The following is a 6,351-nucleotide window of genomic DNA, read 5'->3' as shown; positions in this document are numbered from 1 at the left end:
ACCCACCCCATAAGACATCCCATTAAGGGTGTCCATTTCCTTGTGATTGTTTCTCTTAGCAAAATGATAGCCCAAGAAGTGTTTCTTCGAGAGATGATCTAAAGTCATAAACATATCATTTTTCAACCCACCCCATAAGACATCCCATTAAGGGTGTCCATTTCCTTGTGATTGTTTTTCTTAGCAAAATGATAGCCCAAGAAGTGTTTCTTCAAGAGATGATCTAAAGTCATAAACATATCATTTTTCAACCCACCCCATAAGACATCCCATTAAGGGGGTCTGATGGGGTGTAAAAAGATCAGCCTATCAGCTGCCGACACGTGGCCCAAGGATGGCCCACCGCAGACCTTGCATCAGCAGGGGTAGTTTGGTAATTGTAGCAGAGTAAGTGAGTTCGAACCTATAGCTGGCTGACACCTGTCCTGGAGTAATAACTCCCCAACTACCCCAGTTTTTCCTTTATAAAAGGGCTTCCAAAGCTCATAAAAAGGGTAATAACTTCTTCACCCACCACTCTAAAAACTAGCTCTGCATTCTTGCTCATACTGACTTGAGTGTCGAAGGGCCTATCCGGAGTAACACTCCGGGTTGGTCATTCTGACCTCGTTTGCTCTTTGCGTAGGGCTCAGCTACTCAGCTCCCTCACCTCGGCTTCTCCGGTCCTCCAGTTCGGCTCTTACGTCACTGTCATATCTGTTACTGATTTTAGGCCTAACAGATTGGCGCCATCCGTGGGATGCAGAACTAAAAGCTGTTCCCAGATATCTTACGAAAATGACAGGGCACAGGAGTGCGCGGGTGCCAACCGCGCGGACTACCCGAGCCGTACTGCCCCGCAGGACCCGGAGTGAGCGGATTGCCTCGCTCGTGGCGGCAGCTTCTGCTACAGCTGAACAGAGCCAGCCTCGTTCGGAACACCTCAACCCTATGCCCACTCCGGAGCAAGTTCAAGCTCTTTTTCAGCAAATGACAACTCTCGTTGGTCAGTACCAGCAGTTACTCCAGGTGCCTCCCCAACCTCCTCCAGAAGCTCCACGACCTATCCAAGGAAGGCCAGATATCCACAGGGGAGAGTCGTCGCGCCACGGTGAGGACCGAACTCATCACTCCACCAGACAAGTTCGTCACCCCACAGCCAGGCATGCACAGACAGAGCCTCACTGCCTTCGGAGGTCGCGGTCTCGCTTAGCGCAAAGGCGCCGAGCTCACGAAGAGCGCGCACCACAAGCAAAATCCCGGTCCCGTCGTATGAGTCCGGAAAGCCACTCCGGCTCCGCGGCCAGCCAATCGGTGGAAAGAAACAGGTCACCAGACCGTAGAGCTGACCCGATGCTGCGGAGGATGGAAGAAATGGACCACCGCATAGAAGAGCTGGCAAAAGATCACAGTCAGCCCGCTTCTAGGGTGTTCTCAAGCAGAACGCCGTTCACCGACGACGTCATGGGTGCCCCAGCACCCAGAGGATTTAAAATGCCAACCGTCCTGCAGTACGATGGAACCACTGACCCTGTGGATCACTTGGAAACGTTCAGGACGATGATGCTCCTCCACGGAGCGTCTAATGGCTTCCTCTGCAGAGCATTCCCGACAACACTGACCGGTGCGGCTCGGGACTGGTACTCCAGGATCAAGCCAAACTCCGTAAGCAGCTTTGAAGATTTTGGGGACGATCTCGTCCGCCATTTCATGAGTAGCCGTAGGCCAAGGAAAACAACCGCCTCCTTGATGGCCTTGCGCCAGGAGGACAACGAGCCTCTGAAAACGTTCATCCGCCGCTTCAACAGGGAGGCACTCCAAGTGCCAAGCCTAGATCCCTCAGCTGCCATGAACGCGCTCCTCGCAGGTGCTAGATCTAACAATTTTCGCCGAGCAGTAGCCCGCCGGAACCCGCACTCACTGGGGCAGAGGAATATATATCAGTAGAAGAGACGTTGGCGGCCCTGGACTCAAATCGGAGGAGAACCTCTGAAGACAAGAACCCTACTAAACAGCGTAGGGATGACAAGGCCGTCAGAAGAGAAAAGTCCCCCCAGAGGAGGGAGGAGAACTTTACCCCTCTCAACACCTCTAGGAGAAGCATACTGCCCACAATCGAGGGAGGAGAATTCGTAAGATGACCAACCAGAATGATCTCCAAGGGAAATAAGAGAGACCAATCAAAGTACTGTCGGTTCCACAGGGACCACGGTCACGACACGGACGAATGCTGGTAGCTCAAGGAAGAAATCGAGCTGCTGATTGGCCGGGGCTACTTGAAAAGGTATGTCCGAAGTGACGACCGCAGACCGGAGCACAGAGAGAAGAGTCCTCAGGGCCGCAGCCCTCGACGGCCGCAGGCCGCCCCCTGCTAAGAACCAATCTCCTTTATCCAGTCTAGACCTGGCAAACGGGTGGGCCGGGCCGGGTCAACCCGCGGGTCATGCGGGTGCGGGTCGGGTTATCAAATGACCCGCATTTTTGCGGGTCAGAAATCTCGTGACCCGCGCGGCCTGCGGGTGGGCCGGGTCAACCCGCGGGTCACCCGCAAATTCAAACAGTGGTTAATTTAAATGATTTTTTTAATTTGGGAAAATGTTAAAACTTAAAAGTAGGGTATGGCCCGCACCGTGGGATGATCCAAACTGTCCATTAGATGGCCCACAGCCTAAATAGGTTGTGCCCCAAAAATCATTTCAATAGGTTGATCCCAAATTCCCAACCCTCCGATCTATAGAGGGTTAGGATCAAGTGATCAACCCTCTAACATTCAGATCGGAGGGTTGGGATCAAATACAGGTCTTTCAAACATGTAGTTAAAAATTAAAATCAAAAGTTAGAAATTTTCACTATGAAGTATGTGTTGTTACCCAAGGAATACACAATGGAACAATCTCTCTCTCTTGGGTTCAAACATTCTTGACCCCACCACAGTACCAATAACAACAGCAAGCACATTCATCATCACATGCAAGCAGCACTACCACTAGCAGCAGTTCTTCCTCTTTTTGAGTACCTTTGAACCATACGCAAGTTTGGAGACTTGGTTTTTGTTGTTTGTTGATGACCTGACCGATCCTCAACTTTCCATGAATGAGCATAGCAACAGAAAGTGCTGGAGGCACCATTGTCCCTCTCATTTGTTTCACTGCCTTCTCTTCTTCCATCTGCAAAACATAGCTTCAAAATAAATTAAAAAAATAAAGCAAAAGACAGAAGTGTTTTTTTTGTTCCAACACAATCTAGCAGTTGCAAAGCAACACACGGTCAAACTGAGATATGGGCCTAAGCAGCCTAGCAGAAAGAATAACTAATTTACTACATGCATGTTTGTTGAAAGTGCACATATATAACACACATGTTACAAGTAATAAATACCATTTTTGCAATCCATCATCTTGTACCTCTTATACATCATTTTTTCTCCTTGATCTGCACAAAAATGTAGGTTGTAAAATTGGACAGCCATTTACATTATTGGGTCGCAGCATATAAACTGTCTACACCCCATTTGATGTCTTCACACATTAACACACACAAGATGTCTCCATAATATACATTAGTCATTTTTGAAATAATAATCAATAGTCATTTTGGATAGTTTTTCCATGGAAGGGGAGAGGAACAGGGAGGGATGGAAGAGGGAGAGAATTGAGAGGTCAAGATTGAAGCTGAGGGTGACAAGAAGTTGAAAAATAGGGAAAATACAGTTTTTGTTTTTCCTTATTTTTCAGCCACTTCACAGTGTCTCCTCATTCATGTCCTCTCAATTCTTTCCCTCTCCCTCTCAAACATCTGGTAAGCTAATATTCCATGAAAAGAAATGCATGGTTACCAAACAGGGCTTTCATATAAAGAAGATGACAGACTGAATACCGTTTTATCAAATTCTGCCGGATCAAAAGCATGATGGTCCACAAACATTTCACCCATTTACAAATATTCATGAAGATGTCATGTAACGAAAGAAGATGTCATGTAACAAAAGAAAATGATAAATGCTCACCATTCTCAAGGACTCAAAATATGTAGGAGGGCTTCTTAAAGCAGTTAAGGCAGCCTCCTGGAAAGGTGCAGGAGCTGAATCTGTGATTTTAACGTGGTTGTTTTTTATTACAGATGCAAAGCTGGCTGGAGCAACTGCCCACCCTATCATCCAACCTGTACCACTTTTCGTCAACCAGAAAATAGTTATTATGAACAATGCGAACCAAAGAAGGAAAAAAAAACAAGAAAATCTTTGCAGAACCATGGGGACTGGGGTCGGTCATGCCATAAGCTAACTGAACAGTAGTCCAAAAGCAGAACAGAATCATTCAATGTTAAAAGAAAAGCACTCCAAACCTATCACTCACAAATGTTCCTCATCCACACATCATGCCCATAGAACAATCCAATGTCAAGAAATGAAACAAAGAATCTCATTTTACAACATAAATTAGAAAAATGCTTTGGGAACTAACCTTTTTATACTTAACCATCCAAACATCATAGAAACATAATTGCCATTAAATCCATAAGTAAAACATCATAGAAACTTTTCCCAAAAGAAACATCATAGAAACATAATCCCCATTAAATCTAAAACATCATAGAATAGTCAAAGAAATATTAATAAGAAAAACGTCTTGCATTTGCTTGCTTCTATGCTTTAGAGTTGTGACAGTTGTCTCCCAACTCCGATGAAGAAGGCTCCTGCAATGAATAGAAACTATATGAAATCAATGAATATAAACTATACCAAATCAATGAAAGTCAACTATTGGAAAATATTGAATAGAAACTATAACAAATCAATGAATAGAAACAATGAATAAAAACTTTACCAAATCAATTAATAGAAACTATACCAAATCAAATGACATTAGTGTTAGTTGATCCTCTTGATTCCAAAGGAGAAAACTTGGATAATGGTACTACGAGTTGTTCATCCGTAGGATCTTCACCTACAATTAGCAAATGTAAGTAATTAAATATCATAGGATCTTCATCTAGTAATTATTAGTAGTCGTAAATGTTTCAAAAAATATTAGTAGTTTTATGGACTATGGTAGGTAAACTAAATATTAAAACTTACATTGATCTTGATAACCAAATAACCAATTGCGAGTGCAAATTAAGGCTTCGGCATTTTCCGGTCTTAGAGAACTTCTATACTTGGTGAGAACTTTAGCTCCAATGCTAAAGGCTGATTCCGAAGCAACGGTAGTTATTGGCACACTCATGAGATCACGTGCCATCTTAGAGAGAATAGGATATCTACCGGCGTTGTCTTTCCAATAGTCTAAAACATTCAACTTTTGTTTATGATCAAACTTTGTCTCGTCCAAGTAGAGGTCTAATTCAGATTTCTTGGAGGTACAAAATTCACTCTCATAGTAATCGAATTCCTAAATCATTTAAACATCAACTATATTAGGTATACTTCTTAAAAAATTAAATACAATAAGAATATTAAAAAAGAGTGTAACTTACACTAAAGTCATCATCAATGCAAACGTCGCCACTAGTCATAGCTGAAGCGTGATTCAAAGTGTCCACAGAAAATTGGGAAACATATTCTTCAAAGAGTAAATTCAAAGCCGCTAGGACACATTCCACCTTTTCCTTGTATGTGTTCTCATTAATCTTCTTATAGCAAAATTCTACAACATTCATCTTGTACCGAGGGTCGAGAACAGCAGTCATAGCAAGCACAATACTGTAAGACTCCCAATATTTTTCAAACTTTGGGATCATTTCATTTGACATGCTACTAATTACAACATCTTCACTTTCCTTCTCTTCAAGTAAACGGATTTGAATTTTCCACACACATTGAAAATATAAGTTTGCCGTTGGGTAATCGGAACCCGATAAAAGCATTGTAATGTCATAAAACGGCTTCAGCATTTTGCAAATTTCCTCCCCCCTTTTCCATTCATCAATTGATGGACAATAGTTGTACCCTGGTTCTATCATAGCATAACGTTGAAATGCAAGACGATATTTGATGGCACTTTCAAGCATTAAAAATGTGGCATTCCATCTAGTCGGTACATCCATCCGCAAACCCATAGAGTGTCTCACTCCAACTTGTTCACAACACTCAGTAAATTTTATTATTCTACGCTCAGATCCCTTAACATATTTCACACTTTCTCTAATCTTCTTTATGGCTACATTAGCAATCTTTAAACCATCTTGGACAATTAGGTTTAAGATATGGGCAGAACATCGAACATGGAAAAAATCACCCTTACATAACAAGGCATCTTGCACAATAAGTTGGTTTTTTAAAATTTCTTGCATGCTATCATTGCTAGATGCGTTGTCTAAAGTAAGAGAAAAAAATTTCTTCTCAATTCCCCAATCCTTAAGAAATTGAAATAC

This window comes from Tasmannia lanceolata, unplaced genomic scaffold (genome assembly GCF_043159265.1).
Source record: "Tasmannia lanceolata isolate RefF3 unplaced genomic scaffold, GAP_Taslan_0.1 ptg000044l, whole genome shotgun sequence".
Classification (NCBI taxonomy): Eukaryota; Viridiplantae; Streptophyta; class Magnoliopsida; order Canellales; family Winteraceae; genus Tasmannia; species Tasmannia lanceolata.
Note: the sequence above shows the minus strand (reverse complement) of the source record.